General features: G+C 38.9%; 1 pseudogene across 1 annotated transcript; it reads left to right on the top strand.

Moving 5' to 3' along the window:
• Positions 1-1,258: 1,258 nt before the first annotated feature.
• On the top strand, positions 1,259-2,860 carry LOC149148402 (fe(II)/2-oxoglutarate-dependent dioxygenase 4-like; annotated as a pseudogene). Its single transcript, XR_016262821.1, has 4 exons — positions 1,259-1,549; positions 1,652-1,908; positions 2,002-2,323; positions 2,443-2,860. The product of XR_016262821.1 is annotated as a fe(II)/2-oxoglutarate-dependent dioxygenase 4-like (transcript).
• The last annotated feature ends 21,874 nt before the right edge of the window (positions 2,861-24,734 follow it).

Raw genomic sequence — 24,734 nt, 5'->3', positions numbered from 1 at the left:
AGCATCACCCGAATCAGGCTGAGAAGACAAATATTGAACAGAACATGGGAGGGATGAAGCGGCTTCACCAATCAGATACATCAGACTCAGACAAGGAATTAGGCACGCAGGAAGCAGAATCACAGTTAGTTATTGCCTCGATCGAGCCCACTCAAGGAGTATGGCGCAAGGTCGAAAAGAAAAAAGGAAGAAAAACCTGAAGCGTGAGTCTCACTCACAAATGCATTTCAGTTTTTTCTTCATCTCTCCCCTTTCCTCTCTCTCTCCCTCTTCTCTCTCTCTCTCACTCTCTTGTTTCTTCTCTTCTTTTTAGCACGTTAGTCCCGTAACGTTGCGGAGGGTGCCAAGGCACCCGAGCCCATCTGGGCAGCTATGGAAATGCATCAGCATCTGCAATTGTAACTTTTCATTTTTTAAATAAAAGGTTACAGATTTTTTCTTCGGAAAAAAAAACTAAAGACGAATATTTATTTATAAAGTAGTTGGACCTTTTATTTCATTTTAATTAAATTCATTAATTAAGAAAATTTCATTTAAACAAGTTTCATATGAAAAAAAGTATGGCTCTTTAGGAATATGCTATTGATAAGCCATGATATTGGCCCATAATTTTGTAACTAAGTCTATTTACATATTAAGAATCTCCATGAAAAATTAGAGGTAATTTTCCATAATTAAAAATCTTATTACATGTTTTTTTAAAATATATATAGGTTAATTATATATTAATTGATATTTATACATATTTACTAATAGTTTAATTTATATAATCATATTACTAACTAATATGACAAGTCTAAATACTAAATTTATATAATATCTTAAACCTTTAAAAAAAAAAAAAAAATTCTTACTGAAAACGAGTTACCAAGAAAACTCAGAAAAAAAAACAAATTAATTACTGAAATAAAATCTTATGTGACATACACAATCAATTAAAGCATTTTTAATTGACATATTAATAAGTAAAATAAAATCTTATATTGACATATTCCAAACACAAGTTGAATGAGCTGTACTGAAAATCCTAGTGACAGATCTTTGCCAATGGAACATATAAAACAAAAAGGTTTGACACAATGTCTGCGCACTGACTATGTGATACGTAGATAATCACCACTGCGGTCCGGACTATGTGATACGTAGATAATCACCACCTTGTATTTGCAGACACCTATTTCTGTGCATCGTGCCTCTACCCTATCCAGGGTTTCCAAATATTTATAAATTGTGTCTCCGAGGTTTCGGATAAATTCCAATTCCACTGCCTGCAACGAATCTGGAATCTTCATCAGTTGCCATGGACGCTCTTCTAAAGCAATTTGAAAGACTTCAGAGACCAATTGATCTGGTGCAGACTCTACATGAAACCCAAGTGAAGCAAGTCCCTGCACGCTACATCCTTCCTTCGGAAAAGAGACCATCTCGTCCTCTTCAAGTCCAGCAGTCTCTTCCGGTCATTGATCTAGCAGGCCTGGAAGATACTGATCAACGCTTCAAGATTGTCAGTCAAATAGCCCAAGCATCTCAGGAATGGGGTTTCTTTCAGGTTTGTCATTGCAATCACAGTTTTTGCTTTTCTTTTTCTTTATCCAACCAATTTCCTGGTCGCTTTGGATTCTGATTTCATGGGTTTGCAATTGTTTTGAAGATAATAAATCATGGCATACCTCTGTCATTGCTAGAGACTCTGAAGCGTGTTTCGCAGGAGTTCTTTGATCTTCCTCTTGAAGAGAAACGGGAACAGTGCCCTGTGAGGCCTGGTATTCACATGCTTGAAGGCTATGGCCGCTTCTTTGACATCTCTGATGACACGGTCCTGGACTGGGTTGATGCCCTAGTTCATTATATTTCTCCAGAGTGGGCCAAAGCAGTTGAGCACTGGCCCAAAAACCCCTCCACATACAGGTACAACTCTATACACATATAGATACACACTGTGAAACCTTGATAATGAGCTAATTGCGTCCATTCTGATACATTTCTGTGTGCACTGTGAAGAGAAACATATGAAAAATACGGCGAAGAGGTAATGAGGCTTATGGAGAAGTTGCTGGGTCTTCTTTCCGAGGGTTTGGGGCTGGACCCAAAGTATATCCAAACCCTCAATAAGGAACCCCTGCTACAAGTCAGAATCAATTATTACCCTCCTTGCCCTCAGCCAGATATGGTGAATGGGCTTAAACCCCATTCAGATGGCGATCTGCTCACTGTTCTGCTCGATGATGGGGTGGACGGTCTCCAGGTTCGGAAAGATGAGGATTGGTTCACTGTGCCCTCTGTTCCTGGAGCTCTTATTATCAACATCGGGGATTTGTTACAGGTCAGTGAAATTCTTTTCTCTTTTTGGGACTTTAATCATTTCTCTGATTTGGACTATGTCCTTTGGTTACAATTTGAGCATAATTTTTGTAAAATGATATGGGGATTGTGTAATGGCAGATAGTAAGCAATGGGAAATACAAGAGTGCCGAGCACCGGGCAGTAGCGAATACAAAGCAGAGTCGCATGTCGATAGTCATGCTTTTGAATCCACAAAAGGATGTGTTGATTGATACTGCTCCCGAACTGATCGATGAAGCTCATCCCAGCTTGTACAAAGCCGTTAAAGCTGGGGAGTATCGAACTGAGTATATGAGCAAGGACCTTCGAGGAAAAGACGCTGTACATGCTTTACGTATAGTATAGAACAGGCGCAGGAAGTCAATGTCTAGTCCTTCAAGTGCATTTTTATAAGATGTCTGTCTAGAGAACTATTCAAGGTATTTGAGTGGAAACTATCACTATAAGATAGCTGTAAATGTAATTTGCTGGCATATTATATATGCAAAATAAATATAGGGGTATTTCATTGTTTTGAGTGGGTGTTTCATTGCCACGTGGTTTGGCGTTTTGAGTGGGTATTTCATTGTTTTGAGTGGGTGTTTCATTGCCAATTGGTTGTGCGTTTTGAGTGGAAGATTAATTTAGAGGTATATTATATATGTGGTTTGGAAGTTTCTATTTATTAATTCAGCACTCTCAAAACTTTTGTGACATTTATGATTGTGAAGGGTTTATTTATCTTAATTTGTGATTTCAATAAATCCTTATCACATTTTAGACAGCTTAAATTGGAAAATAGACCAGAAAACTTTCTAGAAAAAATAAATTAGAAAAAAAACCAGAAAACTTTTCGAAAAAATGATAAGTAAACACTCCCTATATGTTCTATATGTATTTAACTTCATTGCTTGTTTAGTTTATTTTTAAATAAATAAATATAACTTCATTGCTTGTTTAGTTTATTTTTAAATAAATAAATATAACTTCATTTGCATGCATTCCTTTTATTTCTGAATAAATGGATATTTATTATTTTTATTAAAAAAATTATTTATTTAAAAATAAATAAATGATTTTTTAATAGATATGAATGTGTTATACATTAGATGCCATCTTAAACAAAATTCATATTACTTTGCAAGACTTATTAATCAAATATCAAGTCCATGATAGAATGTAGTCATTTTGCATTGTGATCAATGTTAGTTATTGCATTTCATTAACATAAACATCACCAAAATTTTCTCTAACTCTTGCACATTTTAGTGCCATCTTAAAGTACCTTTAACAAATTTAGATAGCCTTGCTACCTTCTAAATTTTCTTCAACATGTACCCTACCTTCTTATGGGTCATCTCCAACAATTGGTTGTGACGATTCATCTTCTATTTTGCTTCTTCAATTATTAAATTATTCAACTCTCCTTCTGGTAATCAACAGTGTTTGGTAGTCGACATGTCTCCATGGTCAAATACCACATAGATAGCCCCTCACCAATATGATCTAACTAACACAATATTGCTAACAATTAGTATTATCTCAATCCATCTCATTTGTCTAATCTTCATGCTAGAGATCAAAATATACACAATAATGGACCCTAATTTACTCAATACACAAGTGGAATTTGTCTTTGATATTCTTTTAGTTTAATATTTTCTATCCATCAATGGGCTTGGTTCAATCAAATTCCTCAATGAATCCTACCTCTAATTTCTCTTGTCTTCTTCTAATCAATCCAATTTAATATTAGCTACCCTAATGGGGTAGGTGGCCTGCAAAATTTGCAAAACTACATATTTATGTAGAATGATTTTGCCTTCAAAATGACTTCCTCTTTTGATATACCTTGCCACTTTGTACCATGTGATTTACCTTTGCTAACTATTCTTCACATCTACCTATAAAACTCCATCCAGTTCCACTCTTCATTGGTTAATGGGATTTTGTTTGAGTAACCAACCAATTGCCAAATTCATTTTTAAGCAAGAGGAATGAAAGAAAAAAGGAGTCTTTCGTTGTTAGGAACATATGGTGCATAATCAAGATCACCCATTTTTTTCTCATACCTTATGCCGCCTATAAACTTGGTATGAAGTTTGTTTTTACCTATGATAGTTGAAGATTTCTCTATTTATAGTATTGTAATTGGATTTCAATATTATGAAATTCTATTCTATTGTGTATACATCGAATACTAATATTAGTTTAAACATTTTATTTGTGTATGTACACATATATCAATATGACATGCTAAATATATCAAGATTAACAGAAAAATAAAAATAGAATAAGTGTTGTCACGACATTCAAGAATTATACATTTTCATATTTAGTTAAAGCATAGTAAGGATGTCTACCATCACCACTGATGTGAGCACATAAGAATCATACATTAAAAAAAAGAACTATAGTTTCCTTTCAACTTTGCCACCTTATCTATTAACTAGCTTTGTACAAAAATATTCACAAAACCCACATTGTAGTCCATGTCAAGAGAATAAGTTACCTTCAATAGTTTTAACTAATGTAATATATAAATAATATCAACTACTAATTTATAAGGCGATAGTTTTAACTAAATTAATATATAAATAATATCAACTACTAATTTATAAGTTATGATATCATACAATTCGTTAAAAATGACAAGAATGGAGGTGCTTATTTCAAATAAAGTCTCATTAAGTAGCATCCTTGTCTCTCTCCTTTTACTATCATATGTTTCTTCTCATGCCTTAATTGTTGCAAAACCATTCTTATCTTTTTTTTCTTTAATTTTATCTCCTATCCATATTGTTTTTAGTGACAATTTTGATATGATGCTATTAAAATCAATGGAAAACATTCCTTATATACAACAACCTACCAATATGTTTTTTAAACATATTTGTACAAAAAATTATATACGTTTGATGTTTCAATGAGGTTCTATCATTCCATCTCTACCTTGTAAGAAACAATAGTAACAACTAAATCTTGGCAAAAGTTTCATTGTTCACTACCCAACCATATTACAAAATCTAAATCTAGTGATTGTACTATGAACATCAGTTCCTTTACAACATCATCCCTGTGAAAGAATGCATCTATGATCTTGTTACATATAGGTTTAAGATAAATATCCTCAGAAGTGTAGAAATTTCCCATAAAGTGTGATTCCATGACATATTGGGTTGTATATTCACATCAATGCTTATGTATTGTACTATGATGACCACAATTTATTTCTCGAGTACTAAATATTCAAAAAGGGTTTCTACAAATAATTTTGAAACAATTTCCGAATAACTTATACTTGGATCCCAATATCATTCCCATCCCTTGTCAATCCCTTTTGTCCTATATATATATATATATATATATATATATATATATATATATATTCCCAAGGAAAACATCATAGAATTCCCTCTCCTATAGAATATCTAAACAGAAGGTGGCTTGACCACCAATGATAGTGATAGTTGGTAACCCAATAGGATTCAATTGGACATGAATCTCAAATAGACTAGAACTAAGGACCTCATGATGAACTTGACCTTGAAACAAAGAATTCAAACATATTAGGCTAACCCACTAATCTTTTATTTTCTTTGAAGAATACTTCATGGGATTCCCCCCTCTTCCCCAGAAATATTTGGATGGAGGAGAATGTCAACCTCCAACTACATAATATTGAGTGATTTGACCTAATTTGAACTTGTGACCTAGTGTCTCCCCATCAACAACATCCTTTTTGTGAAATAGTTCAACCAATTCATCTTCTATTTCTTTCTTTATTTTTACATCTCAACTTATCTTTTTAAATGTAGATTTAGTAATTGAGGTTTCCTTCTAGGTAAGTTTGGAATACCATGAGTAACAAATGCCATAAATTGATAGGAGGTGACCACTTTTCATCCCAAATTTATGTGCTCTATTACAAATCTGGTGTGTCATTAGCAAGTTGGAATTTAAAGTATTCGAATCATCTGCTACTCATTATCTTGTAGTTAAAATTCATTAGATGTGGATCTACATAAATCTTTAATTTGAATATCTCATTTATGAGAAGAGTCTTTAGCGAAAATCAAATAAAAATTCATATTTCCGACGTGTTTCGAACCAATGAGTGTGGTTCATCATCAGGACGAGTTGAAGAACCAGATCTAGGCTGCATGTTAAATAGGGGGACAAGGTCATCCAACGACTATATTTGACTGAGAAACGACTAAATTTGACTGGGTAACTGGATTGGACCAATAGCGACTAAGCAATGGCTATGTTTGACTGGGCAACAAGACCAAGGGATAGGGAAAGGAAAAATTAATTAGTTAATTAATTTTTTAGTTACATTTATTACCATATGCTAGTAATTAATTGTTAAGAGAATGCATCAATAATCTATTTAAAGGCCTTTTTTTATTAAAACTTAATAGACAAATAGTTAGTTAATTAATTTAAGGGTTATTTTGTTATATTTATTAAATTGCCTAGAACCATAATCTATCAATAGGTCCATTAATTATTCTTAAAACCATTTAAATGAATAAGACATATATCCATAATTTATGAAATAAAAAGAAAAATTAAAATAGATAACCTTTAAATTAGTTAAATAATGACCTCATACTAACTGAAATGACCTGGATAATTAACGATTTTAACCACTTAATTATATATATATATATATATATATATATATATATATATATATATATATATATATATATATATATATATATATATATATATATATATATATATATATATATATATATATATATATATATAGGTCCATTAATTACTAAGTGGGATCGAAGGAAAATAAATAATTTATAAGTTAGTTTCTTATCATTATTACCCTAAAGATGAGAAATAATCTATTAATGGGCCTTTTTACTAAAACTAAATAGACAAAGAGTTAGTTAATTAATTTAAGGGTTAGTTAAAAAATAAATGTTTGTATTTAATTACCAAGAACCATAACCTATTAATAGATACATTTAATATTATTAAAACTATATAAATGAATAAAAACTATATGAAATAAGAAAAATTAAAATAGATATCTTATTAAATTAGTTAAATAATGACCTCAAACTATTTATACAGAATCCAACCTAAATTGAAAATATTTATATTAGAAAGAATATAGCTTCTTCACTAGGTTAGTTGATTCAATATTAATTTTATTTAATAATATCTAAAGGGTAGGTAAGAAAAAATCATACCTTTGGAATCCTTTCAACAATGTTTAGGAAGTACAATAACAATGTATTATGTCAATTAAAAGTATTTTATAACCTATTTAAACATTTAGTTCGGGAATTTTAATCTAGAAGGAGTGAAATAAAACCTTGAAAATGAATAAAAGCCCAAGAGATGAGAAGGACAAAAGGACAACAGATGATTAAGAAGGCGAGGGGGAAAAACAAAGAAGATCTCAAAGAAAAGAACAAGCAAGGGGTGGGGGCGAGGGTGGGAGGAGGAAAGGGGAAGCTAGGAAGAAAGGGCAAGGATCTAACAACTGCTAATTTTCCAGTCATCATCCCTATTGAGATTGCTAGGCCTTTTTTCAATTTCAATGGCCTCCCTAAATTTCTAGTGATGAAAAGGAGAAATATTGGCAATGACCTGGGCCTCCTCAATGCATATGTGATGCTTGGTCTTTTCCGTGTGTTCTGCCAAGGCAAAAGACCTTGTCCTGCCTTGTTTAATGTCAGTTGAATGCTCATGAATCCTTTGATTAATAGAACACCCTGTCTCACCAACATAGGGGGTCCCATTGGAGCAAGGAATAACATAGACACCTTTCATGTCCTTGGGGTCAATGGGGTCTTTTATAGACTTAAGGGACCTACCGATGGCACTAAGGGGTCTAAAGGTAGAGGGAACATTATGCTTTCTCAAGATCCTTGCAATCTTGTACGTGATCCCCTGGATGAAAGGGAGATGAACCCCTGAGACTCGATCCTTAGGGTCTCCCTTAACCTTGGGACGTTTGTTGGCTTTAAGGAAAGCTTTCAGACCCTAGAGCCTACTATAACGATTATTAACAAAAACATTAAGGAGATGGGCTTTCTCCCTTTCGAGGTTCTTTTCATCAGATATTCTCAGTGCACGAGTCGCAAGTGCGTTGAGGACACCCAACTTCTGAGCAGGGAAATGATGGGAGCTTGCATGAAGATACTGCTCAGTGTGAGTTTTCTTCCTAAACACTTGATGGTAGAAAGAACTGTCATCATTCTTAGAAATGAGAACATCAAGGAAAGGTAAACACCCATCAACTTCTTGTTCTATAGTGAACTTTGTGGATGGGGATTAATTGTTGAGATGCTAGAAAGAAAAAAGGTCCAATTCGTCCAATGCTAGAAAGAAAAAACTCCAAGAATATTTATAAATAATGAGAAATTTATATGTTAATCGGTGTACGAAAATGGAATTAATTGGTGTATATTCATCACATTTACTAATGTGGTCATACTAGATGATAAATATTAAAGTGACGTTAATTTTGATCATAATATATGAGAAATTGAAAGATACAAACATTGTTATGGATTTCCTCAAATAGTTTCATATTTCATATGTGGAATCTTTGTTAAATCCTTTCCATGTCCTAGGGAGGAGAACCAACTCACATGCTTGTGCTTAAATAATCTTTACAATAGCGAGATCATTGGAAACATTAAATACAATATAAGATTTTCTATTTCTCCTATTTGAGCTTCTCTCAAGTTTAAATGATTTTTCAAGGCACTCCAACTTATTGGATTTTAACTTATGTAGTGACTTTACGATATATTTCCTTTTCTACACTATGGATCCCATGCATTTTTCTTATAGAAATATTGTCTTCTCCTTCAAATTCAATAGATGGAAAAATTTCTGTTGAAATATGCAACAAGAAATGCTAAAAATAGCACTGCTATAAATAGCAGTTCAGTCATTGTGGATCTTAGCAACAATGGGTGAAAAGTGAAAGTGCTAAAAATAGCTTTTCTAAAAATAGCATTTCGGGATCCCTTCTTATTTTAGTCAGTCCTTGGATTAAACATAGGAAGTCAAATTCGAATTTGATGTTAACAGCTATTTGTAAATTGATTAATTAATTCATCTTGAGATAATTAGTTAAGGAATTATGAACATGAAGTCTATGTAAGGACATGCAACAATTTCTCCTTTGATTGAGGGATTTATCCATCAGTTAAATAGATAAGGATGAGTTGTAATATTGACTTGTAATTAGTTGGCTCAGTTAACTGACTCAAGTCCAGTTACATTAATTTAACAGTTTATTAAATTAATGAGAGTTTAGTTAGTTAATGCTTGCATGCATGTAACTACTGTATTTCAGATAACTGAGTATTCACTCATGGATAACTCATGCATATTAGTTCAATCAGATACCCAGTTGAGATCAGATGGAAGGACAGTGTGTTATAGACATTTTTGTGCCTTACAGCTATAAGCATGAAATGTCCATAAACCAAGGGATCCTAAGTTCCTAAAAGTGTTGTTCCAGCTCCTAAAGAAACAAGGTCAACAAATTACAGCTTCTCCCAGAAGTTCTCCACCAGAAACTGCTCAGAACTAGTCAAATGAGGATCATTTCAGATGCTCCACTAGCTAGCTGCGTTGCAAAGCACCCAGATACACTGGCTAGGTGCGTTGCAACGCACTTGAATGCACTACCAGGGTCGTTGAGTGGGAAATGACCAGTGGCAGAGCCATTCCACGAGGTGGAGAGACAATGGAAGCTTCCAGAATCTTCTCCAATGACACTTGCCTCACTGAATTTGACCAGTGATGAGTAAGAGGCTCTCAGTCTCCAAGTGGAAGCAAGAACTGACAGAGAGAAGCCACTAATCAATTCATGAGCTGACTCATCCTCTTTGCATACATCTATATATGGATCCCTCACCAAGAGATCCAGAGGCTGGAATTTTGTACATTGCAGAGAATTGCTATTGGTTTTGAGATAGATATCAGAGTATTGGGTGATTTATGCTTTGTTGGAGGTGAAGAAGGGATTCTATGCTGGGAGGTTGATGCTGGATCAGGAATCATCGGTTGTAACTCCTCCTGGATCTTCTTGTTTTATCAATAAAACTATTTGAGCTTCTCCTACATGCTTGTATATCATTGATGTGTGTTATGTTTGTATGTTTAGCTTAAATCTGATCCTAAGCTTTTTATGAACATAAATCCATGTCTTTGTGTAGTTTCTTTCTTCTGTGAACTTGCAGGAACTTGGTGACGCTAGGCAAGTGAGGGAGCAGATAGCTGGAAGCTGTCAAAGAGAAGAGAGATTGGATCAAAGGACTAGCGCAAGACACAGGTTGGTTCATCCTATTCATCTTCGTTTATAGTTCATAAAGGAGAATACAAGAGTAGTTTTCCCTGTTTGTTTCTGAGGTCTCTGTCACAACCCAGTGGGATAGGGTCGTTCTGAATAGACACTTTTCCCGAAAAAAAAATGGCGACTCCACTGGGGATCGTGTCTAGTTAGTTTGTTTGTGTTTCTATTGTTGTTCATCTCATAAACTTAGGAGTAGCGAATCGAACTGCATTTGCCATTTACAAATGCAAAGTAGACATCTGCTACTCTAGTCCATTCACTGGATCTGTTTATGATCTGAACAGCTGATTCACAAATGATCTGATTACCCTTTGTGATAGCTCTTAAACCTCTTTTAAATCAACCCTCTGATTGTGCATTACTGATTGCTTTTACCCGGCCAAAAACCATAGATTAAACTGCAAACCGTGACCCAAAACCCGGAGAGAATTCTCGTTTCTGCTCCAGCGCAGGCTCTGTGAAGAGACTCTGCATTTCAGCGCAGTTCCCGAGAGGGCTACCTGCGTTGCAATTTAGTTTCTCTGTGTAGCAGGTGCGTTGATCAGCCTAGCCCTGCCTAGCTGAGGTTCTTTGCTCACTTTTTCCAGTTTTGCCTCTGATTTTTGCAGCCTGTGATCAGTGTGTGTGTCTGTTTAAAAGCCCCTTTTCTTTGCCTTAATTCTGCCTCAGTTGTATAAAAGAAACTGTATTTGTTTTTGTGTGTTTGTTACGTCATTTACAGTTTCCCATTGCAAAAGTAAACTAGTCATACTGTCGTCCTTGGATTTAGATCTGTCGTAAGTGTCGATTTTGATCTTAGGAGAAAGTTTATTTGCTGTTGACAGTTGATTATGCTTTTACTTTTGCCTTTGGCTTGAATTTGTGAATTTCTAGTGTCGAAACAAGTGTTTATTTCAAAATCATAAAGTGTCGTAATCATCTATACCTTTTGATTTCGAAAAGAAGCTTGTTTGTGTTTTTCACTTGAAATCGAATTCAAATTTGTACAACAACTTTCTTTTTAGGCATCAATATTAAGAAAGTGAAAAACAAATACATGCACATGTGCATTTGCATATTGACACTCTGTTTGGCTTGATTTAGGAAAAGTGCATTTACAGTGTGCTCTTTGCTCTTTGAGAGAAGATTGTGTCTTTCTTTTCCCCTTGTAGCTAGGATTTTCATTGCTGAAAAGAGATAAAAGCTTGCTTATCATATTTAGATTGAATTTTAGGAATTACATCTACATCTCGTGGTGAACCCAAAAGGCAAACTTCATAAGAAAGATCAACCTAAAATAAATTCAATGAACTTAACAACGCTTTGTAACTTAATGCACAACATTTAGAGGTCTAGGCTAGAGACGTATTCCAGCATCGTGAAGCCTGGTAACTGTTGTCCTCATTGATGGTTGGGTGATTCCTCCACTTTGAGACGATAAGTGCCAGTACGTACTTGTGCTCCCACGTACCGTCGAGTATATATTGGGAGACCCCTATAGGCATAAAACCTTTATCCATAGGAAGCAGTGTCAGCGCCCTACTGATCGCAATGCACCGAACACAACATTAGGGAAGATTGACTGCCGTACCCTAAAAAGTATTCTGCAGTTTTGCGATTGGTTTGGTACTCCCTCTACCTAGACCTCCAGAGCAGTCCCTTTCGTTTCTTTTCAGACTCCTTAACGGAAAAGGTCCATTTGAGCACTTGTCACTTCAGGCTCATTAAAAATCGAAGGAGACTAGAGTCATCTTTTGTTTTTTCTCGACTCTTTAAAACTGAAAAAACAAGTTGTGTCAAAGCGTGTTAAAATTTATTTTAAGCGGAACATTCATACCCTTTTCCTACGTTGATCTTTAGGTTGAGAAAATGGAGCCTACCAACCAAGGAATTCCCCTTGGTGGAAATCCTAGTCCCTTCTCCTCTTGGGGAGATGTTGGTGCGCCCCATATGGCCACATTGTCGCTTCCAGGACTGACAATTGGCTTGCCAGTATGGCTCTTCTCAACCAACGTCGTTCAGAACACCACTATTCCTGAACAGTCAAATCAGCAAATAGACGAGTCCAGAGTTATCGACCAGCCTCCTACTTCCTCTAATTCTTCCTCTCCTCCTTCCTCTTCACTTAACGGGACTGATAAAGCTAAAAGCCAAGTTCCTAAGGAGAAGAAGGAAAAGAAGAAGAAAGAGAAAAAGAAGAAGGAGCCAAAGGCGAATGGGGGAAAACGAGTGTCGTCTAATGAAAATCCACACACAGCACCGACCAAGCCTAAATCGCCATGTGTCATCTGCAGAGGAGACCACTTTCATAGAGATTGTCCTTGCATCCCCCGGATACTAAGGGACTGGTCTCCTCGTTTGCACAATCCGGTGTCATCAACCTCTGGAGATCATGTTGAAAGCACACCGTCAACTAGTGAAAGTGAAGCCCCAGGACAAAAAGGGAAAGCTAGATTTCCTTGTAAACTGTGCGAAGGCGACCATGCCCTCCACCGTTGTCCCTTCTTAGACGAGGCTAAAAGAGTTTTGGATGATCGTCCGGTTTCACCATTACGACTTCCTCCTGGATATAAAAAACTCTTGCCGAGTCCGTCACTAGTTGAGAACCCAGCTGGCCCGCTCAGGTGGTCGGCTGAAGCACCTATCATTGAAGATAAACCAACTGAATCCATACCAGACGAAAGTCAAAAGGTCGAGGCGGCAGTTGACTCGGTCTTGCCTTCAGAGGTTTTATCTTCGAATGATACAGTCACTAAAGAGAATAAGGATGACACCGTCCAAATTCTCTTCATCAACACAGACTCCGACGAACATGGGGGCAATCCACCCATTCCTTTACCGCAGGAAGGAAGTTTGTCAGAGCCATACCCGGCCGTCTACTCGGTCCCACCTCCAAGCAACCTAGTTGTATCCTTCGACTGGAATCAACTAGGCGGACCGCGTTTTCCAGCAAGCATACTATTCCGAATTATCGTTCAAATATATAGAATGGTCATGGCTGGCACCATCATAGATGAGGGGGCTTCTGTGAGTATCCTTTCCTCTATTGCTTGGAAAGCGCTTGGTTCGCCATCGCTGTTGCCTGAAATGAGAAATCTGACAGGCTTTGATAAAGGAACCAGTCGACCTTTAGGGATCCTTCCCGATGTGCCCATAACATTGAGAGGGAAGACAGTTCGCATGAACGTCATGGTCGTTCAAGGACCCTTGGATTATAACCTACTCCTTGGACGATACCATATTTATTGCATGGGAGCCATCGTCTCCTCACTCTTTAGAGTAATGTGTTTTCCGCACGAAGGAAGAGTGGTCAAGCTCGTGGACCAACTTTCATTTCCCGGATCACACATAGCAAATAGTCATATACCGTCCCTAAATGGTCTCTTCACGCAAGAAATGTCTCAATTCCCAGTCCGTCCTCCCGATGAGCGCGAGTAATTTGGAGGGATATGACTGAAACCCAGGGGGCATGCATCCTGGTCTGCTTCGGCAGGAAAACTTCGGGTATAGGGTAGGTTTCCGCGGGAGAATATGACTAGTCTGTACCTCGTCCGTCGGTGGAAGAGGGGTTATTCTAGAATAAGATTCTCTTGTCAAAGTTATGTGAGTTGACAGACGGAGTCACTCGCCTTTGTTTATCTCGATAGACATCGCCGAAGAAGTGTTTTGTTTGCACCGCGAATAGAACAATCTTTGGGTAACCTGTAAGAGGTAGGCCTCTCCTGATAGAACAAATGTTTTGTCTGCAAATTGAGGGGTAACTTTGAAACTATGTTTTATACCTGGGGGCATGCAAACCTTTTGGCATGCAAGCGAGGGGCGGCTATTTATTTTTTAAATTTTTAGGACCTCTAACCCTTTAAACTCGTAGGATTAGTCGTCACCAAACTTGCATAAAGAAAGGATGTGGGGCAAAAGTCTAAAAGTTGCCATTTTTATATGAGACATTCTTATCATATCACTGGCTTAGTCGGGCAGTTTTAGCGCATAGTTCAAGCTCGTTAAAAAATAAACATAAGACCGAGCAAATGTTTCCACCCGCGTTTAAGCTCGTTAAAAAATTAACTATCCCCCTGGTAAATAACCACCGTGAATGAAACATTTTCAGCCATTAAAGCCTTGGTCGTGTTTGCACCGTCACCTCCACTTTTCCATTGGCCGATCATTCACCTCCATTTGATTGTTTACCCATTTTGAGGAACAGCTGCGAAGAGTGATTTCACTAGCCATCCTTGTGACACTGCCATGATTGGAAAATTCCAAACCTTACCTAGAATCAGCTGCTACCCATTGTATCACTCGTTCCTCAAAAGACGAGTCTTCTTTAAGCTCTTTTCATCTGACTCGTAAAATATGAAAAGATTGTTGAGTTTTGGCCTTCCAGCTCGTTAAAGCGACCGGAAGTGCTATCCCTCCTCTAGATTTTAATCTTTTTGGACCTGAGGGATTATTGCACAAAAAGATCGAGCGCTTGTTTTGTTCGGCTCGTTAAAACTATCGAAAACTCATCCCTTCTGTATTATTTTATACTTTTTCGGACTTAAGGGATTAGATGACGAAAAAGGAACTTTGGAGTTACCTTTACGTACCTTTTCAGACTCTCTAAAAATGAAAAGGACCGAGTTATCTTTGTCGTTAGACTCGTTAAAAAGATTAATAGCGACAAACTTGTCTTTAGGCGAGAACGAGTTTCACTATCGCTAGGCTCGTTAAAACATAGCGATGGGTTTGCCCAAAGGGAAAATTATAGAACAAGCATATGTTATCCTCCTCAAGCTTGACAAAAATAAAGAGGTACTGGTCAGCAATGACTGGGGAAAATTTGGGAAGAAAACTCAAAGAAACTTTATTGGTAGCAAGTCGCTCTTGAACATGACACTTCCACTCCATGCCAGAGTTGGGTTGGGTTGTTTCATTCACCGGTCACATCACCATGGTCACGCCATACCATCCACATTTGGGGTAAATGCTACCGATCCATCACATAAGTGTCGCCGACATGTTCAAGAGAAGTCATCCAGAGAAGTCACCCATGTCCCATCCACTACCATACATTATACTTCATTCTTTCATGACCGCCACCCTGAACCGTATATCACCAGATCGTTTTCACCTCCATCAAAATCATTTGCTCCATTTCGTGTCATTGATGTGGGATTCATTAAGGTCCTCCTTTGACGGATCACCTCTTGTCAACATCAGCTCATTATCTGAGAAGTTGATCTAGGAACACCCCTTCAGTACTTTGAAGCTTGCATGCCTCAATGGCAAGTTTCTCACTTCCGGCGACAGGTATACATCAATGACCTTCGACCGAAAGATTTTGCGTGGTGTTCGACGCCAAGTCCTTCATTCACACCACATGAATTGTACTGCAGTACCTTGAGGGTCATTATCATTATCGGTGATTCCTCTCGCGCTTGTTAACAGTTTACATCATTAACTGGTAATCAAGCGATGTCTTTCCATGTTCGACTTCAAAACATTTCTCACATGGATCGACTTGTACTTAGAGTGAAGATCGGACGAGATTGAAGACCCCGGATCTAGTTTCATCCATCCGGGCTGCGATATATATTCAGGAAAAATAAAGACATTGAAATGTACAGCATTGCAGCACAGATAATCATCCTACCAAAAGGATGATGACTTCATCAGAATCATCAGTCTACCATCAGACGATTGTCTGTCCTATGTACATGAAAATGAATTTATAAAGCTGAGCATGGGAATGCCCACCTCAGCTAGATCATGAAAACAGTATGAAGATAATGTATTGTATTGTATCTTATTACAGGTCTCCTCCCCAACATTAGAAGAACTTCGGATCCTCCTAATAAAGCATTTCACTCGATAAACGGCCTCATACTTTAGGGGGCAACTGTTATAGACATTTTTGTGCCTTACAGCTATAAGCATGAAATGTCCATAAACCAAGGGATCCTAAGTCCCTAAAAGTGTTTTTCCAGCTCCTAAAGAAACAAGGTCAACAAATTACAGCTTCTCCCAGAAGTTCTCCACCAGAAACTGCTCAGAACTAGTCAAATCAGGATCATTTCAGATGCTCCACTAGCTAGCTGCGTTGCAAAGCACCCAAATACACTGGCTAGGTGCGTTGCAACGCACTTGAATGCACTACCAGGGTGCGTTGAGCAAGAAATGACAAGTGGCAGAGCCATTCCACGAGGTGGAGAGACAATGGAAGCTTCCAGAATCTTCTCCAATGACACTTGCCTCACTGAATTCGACCAGTGATGAGTAAGAGGCTCTCAGTCTCCAAGTGGAAGCAAGAACTGACAGAGAGAATCCACTAATAAATTCATGAGCTGACTCATCCTCTTTGCATACATCTATATATGGATCCCTCACCAAGAGATCCAGAGGCTGGAATTTTGTACATTGCAGAGAATTGCTGTTGGTTTTGAGATAGATATCAGAGTATTGGGTGATTTATGCTTTGTTGGAGGTGAAGAAGGGATTCTATGCTGGGAGGTTGATGCTGGATCAGGAATCATCGGTTGTAACTCCTCCTGGATCTTCTTGTTTTATCAATAAAACTATTTGAGTTTCTCCTACATGCTTGTATATCATTGATGTGTGTTATATTTGTATGTTTAGCTTAAATCTGATCCTAAGCTTTTTATGAACATAAATCCATGTCTTTGTGTAGTTTCTTTCTTCTGTGAACTTGCAGGAACTTGGTGACGCTGGGCAAGTGAGGGAGCAGATAGCTGGAAGCTGTCAAAGAGAAGAGAGATTGGATCAAAGGACTAGCGCAAGACACAGGTTGGTTCATCCTATTCATCTTCGTTTATAGTTCATAAAGGAGAATACAAGAGTAGTTTTCCCTGTTTGTTTCTGAGGTCTCTGTCACAACCCAGTGGGATAGGGTCGTTCTGAATAGACACTTTTCCCGAAAACAAGTGTACTATCAGTTGCAAGAATATTCCATTGTGAATATTCCTTGCATGCAGAAGGAATATTATTCCTTAAGGATTGCGCAATTGGATCAGAGGTTACAGTGAGTGTGATGAGGCCAATTCACACATGTGACATCATTGGACCCCAATCAAAACTGTGCAAGCAAGTAGGAGGCTTGGAGGGCTTGAGGAAGATATATTCTATGTCTATTCAGTCTGTGAGCTGTATTGTTTGATTGTAGAGAGAGAAAGATAGCTTGAGAGTTGATTATTTTTGTAACTTGAACAAGATATCTGCTTGTATGATAATACAGAGTTGGGGTTTTAGGCTGGTGCTTTCCCCAGTGTTATATCTTTTTTGTTATGGTTGATTACTTCTCATTCTCAGTTATATTTGTTCTTGGTTGATGTTGCTCATGTTCGATTAAGCTTCCGCTAAATTGTTTGTAGAAGTAGATCAAGTGTTTTTCTTTAGTATATTGCATTACCAGGTGATCTACAGTGGGAATTTCTACAGTTTCTAATGTCTATTAATGATTTTGAATATGAGTACCCTAGAACTCATATATTTTTTGGATTTTTGGACGTTAATTTTATCATTGATCATGGGATAGGAAGGTTGTGACACCTTGAATTTCTTTTGAATACCAATATAAATGTCACATGAAGATAGCCTAAATCCACGTGTTCAAAAAAATTGTATTATATTCTTATCAAAAGGCATAAAGTATCACCTATGAAATTTTGCGAAACTATAATAGGATGGAAAGGTACGATTGGAAGAACATATATTAAAAATACTTTCCTTCATGCAAAAGTTTAGGGACTTGAACTGTTACACAGAAATTTGTCACCGTTTGTCACCGTCCCTGTTACCCCTCGCCCGTACACTGGAGGACTCATTCCGAGACCTATGAGAAGTGACATGACCTGAAACCACTTGCATTATATTCCTCTGAGCATGAGCTTCATTTGCCCAGAAGACATCTCCTGCAAAATCTTCATGAAAACAACTCTTTTTTCATTAGCGCGGGTCCATAGTTCACTGCCCGCGCCAATGAGGGAAATCCTCTGAAAAGGGCGCGCCATTGGCGCTCTGTCTCAGCGTCGCACTCGCGCCAACTAAATTGAGTAAAGTTTTCAACCAACAAACTCCCGAAGGTTCTCTTCAACCCATTCACCAACTGAATCTATGTTGAGCTAGGATGGTTTGGCTTCGAATCTCCATAGAAGGGAAAGTGGTTTGCCACCTTTCATGGAAGTTTCCAAGTGATAAAGCCAATCCCATGAATAATGTGGTTAATCCTATCTCTTTCCTCTCTATCTATAAAAGCTTGCCTCTATGCCTTGAGCAAGCTAGTTGGAGTTACAATAGTTAGACTCACAATAGCCAAAAGCCAATAGTTTGAAGCTGCAAGAGCCTTCTTTGCACCCATAAGGCCAAATCTAAGTAAGGAGATTCTTGTCACCCAAAGAGAGAGAGGCTTGTTCCTCATCCCAACAAGCTTTGCAAGACTTGTGTAGCTGACTACCCAGCCAAAGGAGGATTTGACGTCAGAACAATGGTTGTATTCTTCTTTGTTATTTATTAATAATAGATGACTATCATTATGGTTCCACTCTCATTGTCCTATGTTTGATGTTGAGTTATATCTTTTCTGACTGATATATAATTGCATCTACTAGATTTTATGCTTGTTTTCGTGTTGTTCTTTGCATGTGCAGGTGTCCAATCACAGAGATCGTGAGGATCGTGACCGGCCAAGGCAAAGGAACGAGGGTGACATCTCTTCGACGAACACTAGCGTTGGAATCCAAGTAGGTTCTCATCATCTACTTTTTATTTGCAATTAGGAACTTGCGTGATAGCATTGTGTGATTGTTGCTAGACCCGGTCTGGGCTAGTAGGGATTGTCTCTGTCCGCAGAGAGGATTTACCTCCACAACAATTTGGCGACTCCGCTGGGGAGATCTTGTTGTTTGATTTGTAAACTTTAGACGGAGCCTGAAGTACGGCCAGGTAGCCTTCGAAACGCTATTGCTTTGCATTAGCGAAGTAGATCAACGCCACTTCAGTCAATCTCCGGTTTGGTTTACGGACTGAACAACTTGGAGTTTGTCTTGTCTCTTTAATTTTTCTTGCTTTAATTGCTTAGATAGCTTTCTGGGTCGGATTTCTTGTTGTTTCTTTCTTCTTGGTTTGCTTAGATACTGTCTTCAAGCCCTGGGTCACTTGCTTTTGTTTTTGACTTAGCAAACTTGATTAGCGTGCTTTTTAGCCTTACAGTCGCGCTATTGGCGCAAGTTGCTCAAAGAAAACCCACGCAAATCCTATAAAAGCGCGAGTTGCAGCCTGACAGTCGCGCCAGGCCTGTCAACTTTTCAGTTCGCTTGTCCTTTAGCCCTAGGGCATCTAGTGGCTTTGTGCGTCGAGCCTCCCGTAGGTGTCTTGGGTTATTTGATCATCCAGTCGACTTTGTGATTATCTTTTGCATTTGCTCGGTAGTTGTCAAAGCTTTTTTCAAGTGATTTGTTTCTTTTTCGCTTGGGTTTCGCTTGGCTTCGTTTGGGCTTAGATCACATAGCTCATAGAGGTCTTTGTGATTTCTTCTTGGTTTGAAGGACTGTTTTGGTGTTTTGAGGATTCGATTGTGTTCTCATTGAGTGAAATTGATCGTTTGCTCGGTGTTACTATCTCTCAAAATTTGTTTAGTGCACTTTGCCATTGAAAAGAAAAAACGAATAATCTCTTTTGCGTTGCATTAGTTAATTGAAATTAGAAGCTTTTCATTGATTAAGTGATCTAAAACAAAGAAAATTTTCGTTTATTCGCCATTAGCTGCATTAGAATGGTTGTTGATTGTTCGTGGTCATTTTGTTTGAAAAATTCTCAACTCTCCCGTAGTTAGTATTCATTGAACGAAATGATATTCTTTAGCATATAGCTTGCATTTAGGGAATTGTGAGAGATTACATACGGTAGGACCTGGAAACTGAAACTTAACTAAATATCAACCATAAAATGAACTGAATGAACTTAAAAACGCATTGGAACATAACACTCACTAATTAGAGGTCTAGGCTAGAGACGTGCTCCAGCGTCGTTAAACCTAGTCACTGTTGTTTCACACTACGGTTGGGTGATTCCTCCTTTTGTGACTCGATAGTGGTCTAGCACGGACTTGAGCTCCCACGTACGTTCGCGTATATAGGGGAGACCCCACTAGGTTATCATCCTTTATCCACAGGAAGCCGTGTCTGCCACCTTACAGGCCGTAACGCACCGAACACAGCATTCGGGAAGATTGACTGCCGTACGGGAAGTCCTTGGTTTTCATATGACTGCCAAGGTGTATATGCAGTTTTACGGATTTGTTTGGTAAACCTTTGCCTAGCTCTCCAGAGTAGTCACTTTTGATCCTTTTCAGACTCCTTAAAAGAAAAGGCTCACTTGAGCACTTGTCACTTCGGGCTCACAAAACATTCGAAGGCGACTAGAGTCACCTTTTTGTCCTTTTCTCGACTCTTAAAACATGAAAAGGTCAAGTTTAGTTCCTTTGTCTTAAAATTTATTCGGCCGCATTCACATTTACTCGGTTAGATCTTGTTTGCGTTAGCTTGAGTAGGCTTCTTTTCGTTCTCGATGGCAACTTTTCCGGGGTTCACCAACCCAGGGATCCCCTCTGACGGGAACCCTGGTCATTTCGCTCCTTTTGGAAATGTTGGTGCTCCTTATATGGCAACGTTGTCCCTCCCAGGGTTAACTGTTGGGTTGCCTGTTTGGTTGTTCTCAACCTCTTTGGTCCCTGCCGTCTCACTGTCTAGTCAATCGGTCCCTCCACCTGAACAACATCATGTCGATTCTAAGGTGGATCTCTCCCCTTCTACACCGACTTCTATGTCCTCATCTTCTACTTCAACTGGTGAAAGTCTAGATTCGAGTAACCAGGTGGCTAAGAAGAAGAAGAAGAAGAAGAAGACGAAGAAGAAGAAGGCCCCTAAGGGAGAGGTTACAAGTGCAGCTACCCCCTCGAGTACACCTGAAGTCGGGCCCCCTTCCGCTCCTCTGTGGAAGGTCAAGTTTCCTTGTCGATTATGCAAGGAGGACCATCTTCTTCGCTATTGTCCTGGCATTCCCAGGTACTAGAAGTATGGTCTCACAATCCGGCCCGCCCGTCATCGTCCTCTGAAGCTCACGGTGATGCTACCTTATCAGTTGGGAATTGTAAGGGAAAAGGGAAGATTCGAATCCCCTGTAGACTTTGTGAAGGCAATCATCCCCTTCACCTTTGTCCACTCATGGATAAAGCCTCCGGTGTCTTGGAAAGTCTTACAGCTCCTTCACCCCAACTTCCCGTTGGTTATCAACATCTCTCTGTAGCTGTAGATCGTTCCCCTGCTGATAAAGAGATTGATTCAAATTCTTCTCTTGTCCAGGCCCCTCTTCCCAAACCCGGCTGTCCCCAGCCTGTTCCAGACCAACCATTGGTCGGAAAGAGTGTCGACTCGAGTCTGCCGCTCGCTCACTCTGTTTCGGAAGAGAATCACGCCCATGTTCTTCTTGTCTCTTCAGATTCTCCTGAGTCCCGAAATGACTCTCCTAACCCAGCTACTCTCGAAGGTTCTCCTTCGGTTCCTTTAGCACATGGGGGCAATCATCTGATTCCACTACCAAGTAGTCTAGTCGCTTCCTTTGATTGGAATCACCTAATCGTCGGTCGCCTTCCATCCCATATGCCTTTCCAGATCACAGTACATGCCTGTGCTAAGGCAGTACCTGGCACTGTTTTGGATGAAGGGGCATCTGTCAGTCTTATGTCGTACACTACTTGGCAAGCTTTAGGTTCCCCATAGCTTGGGCCAGTCACTCAGAATCTGTTGGCCTTCGATGGAGGAGAATGTCCATCTCTAGGAGTTCTCCCGAAGTTCCCTATTACTTTGGGAGGCAAAATCGTCTATATAGACATCTTGGTTACCCAAGGTGTTTTAGACTTTAGTCTTCTCCTTCGTCGCGACTATGTTTACACCATGGGGGCCCTCGTTTCTTCGCTTTTCCGTGTGGTTTGTTTTCCACATGATGGAAGAATTGTAACTATCGATCAAGTGTCATTCGTTAGTCCCCCGATGCCTCCTGCGCCGTTGTCGTCCCCTCCTAGTTTTCATCCACCAGTTGCATCTACCCCACCACAGATCAACTACGTGGCCACCTATCCCATGCCTGGATCCAGTGATGTCGCCATCATGCATAGTGTCCTGGGGCCATTGGGCCCCGACTTCCAAGATGTTTCCCTTCCACCGGGAGTGGCAATCTTGGAAGCCCCGACTTTCTATTCATTATGATGAAGTTCGGGTGGAGCATAGTTCCTTTCCGGTGTCAAGCTCCTTAAAAAATGAAACTAGGTTTGGTCGGAGCATAGTTCCTGATCTTGTGTCAAGCTCGTTAAAAAATGAAACAAGGGTTATGAGGATAGTTCTTTTTCATTGTGTCAACCTAATTAAAAAATGAAACAACTCCCTTTCCAAATCGAGTCTTTTGATTAAGATCTTGTAAAATACAAGTCGAGTCTTTCATATATCTCGAGAGTGAACCTTCATTCCATCCACTTTGTTGAATGCAATGAAGGTTGGGGGGGATGTACCTCGATTTTGCGTCATTATGCTGGGGGCATGCAAACTTATAACAAGCATATTTTTTCGTTTCAAGCTTTTGTAAACATGAAACCGAATCCAAGAAAAGTTCTCCATGGTTCAAGCTTGTGTAAAAATGAACCCATACCTGATTTACATCTCGTGATTGCCATTTTTATCCGCTGAACCTTGCTAGATGAGCCTTGGTTGTTTCATTCCATCACCACCATCTCTTTGGCCGATCATATGCTTTCACTTGGTTGTTTTTCCTTTCCTGAGGGTCTGCAATTATGAGTGGTTTTATTAGCCAGCCTCTTGACCATTACATATTTTGAGCAGTTCCACCATTTCCGGAACCAGTTACTGTCCTTTATACCACTCGTTCCTCTAGGACGAGTCACCTTTAAGCTCTTTTCTGACTCGTAAAATATGAAAAGATTGCCGAGTATTTTTCCCTTTTTGACTCGTTAAAGAGAATAAAAATGGAGGTCTACTTTCAACTCTTTTCTGACCGTTTAAAGATGAAAAGATGGCCGAGTTACCCCTCTTGACTCGTTAAAAATAAATAAGAGGCGGTCGTCTTTAAACCCTTTTCTGACCGTGTAAAAACGAAAAGATCATCGTACCCTTGTCGTTTCAGGTTCGTTAATGGTTACGAAATGACGTGATGTTGATCGCTTTTTTACTTTTTCAGATCGATATCACTACATATGAAAAGTACTCCTCGATCGTAATGGTCGGGCGGTTCTTTCGAGCATGGTTTTATACTTTTTCGGGCTCAGGAGACACAACTTTACGAAAAAGGACCCCCCTGGAGTTTTCTTTTTTGTTGTCTTTTCAAACTCTCTAAACATGAAAAGACGCCGAGTTCTTCCTTTGTCAGGCTCGTTAAAACTTAATGACATCGGATTCCGTCATAATGACGCTCACAAGCATATGCTATCCCCGTCAAGCTTGTTAAAAATAACTGGGTTACTTGCCAGAAATGGTGGGGAAAATGGATCCATAATTGTCGTCGTGTCGGCAGTATGTCACTCTTGAACATGGCACTAGTCTGCCTTTGTATCGGGGTGGGGACATCTCATCTTGTTTTACACTTGCCTCCATGGGTTTGGGTTATCCTATCTGGCCTCTCATCTACTCATTTCCCTGTCACCATGACCTCTGCTCATTTGATGTCAAATACTGCCAAATCCACTGTCGTGCCGCCGATATGTTCAAGAGAAGTTGACCTCTGCAGCAGTATGACCTCCTCTGATACCTCAGATAATTTTGATTCACCACAACATTCTTCCTCTGTCTCATGTCACTGATGTGGGAAACACCATGGCCCACCTTTGATCAAGATCACTTCCTATCGACTTCAGCTCATTATCCAAGAAGTTGATCTAAAGACTCCCTTCGGTGCCTTGGAGCCTGCATGCCTCAATGGCAGGTTCTTCGTGTTCGACGAGAGGTTTTCATCATTGGCCTCCGATCGAATGATTCTGTGGGTGTTCGACTCCAACTCATTGATTCACATGCCGTAGATTGTA

This window comes from Pinus tabuliformis, chromosome 9 (genome assembly GCF_031772625.1).
Source record: "Pinus tabuliformis cultivar Carrire ecotype Pingquan chromosome 9, CPIR1, whole genome shotgun sequence".
NCBI lineage: Eukaryota > Viridiplantae > Streptophyta > Pinopsida > Pinales > Pinaceae > Pinus > Pinus tabuliformis.
This window is presented reverse-complemented; position numbering and strand designations above follow the sequence as displayed.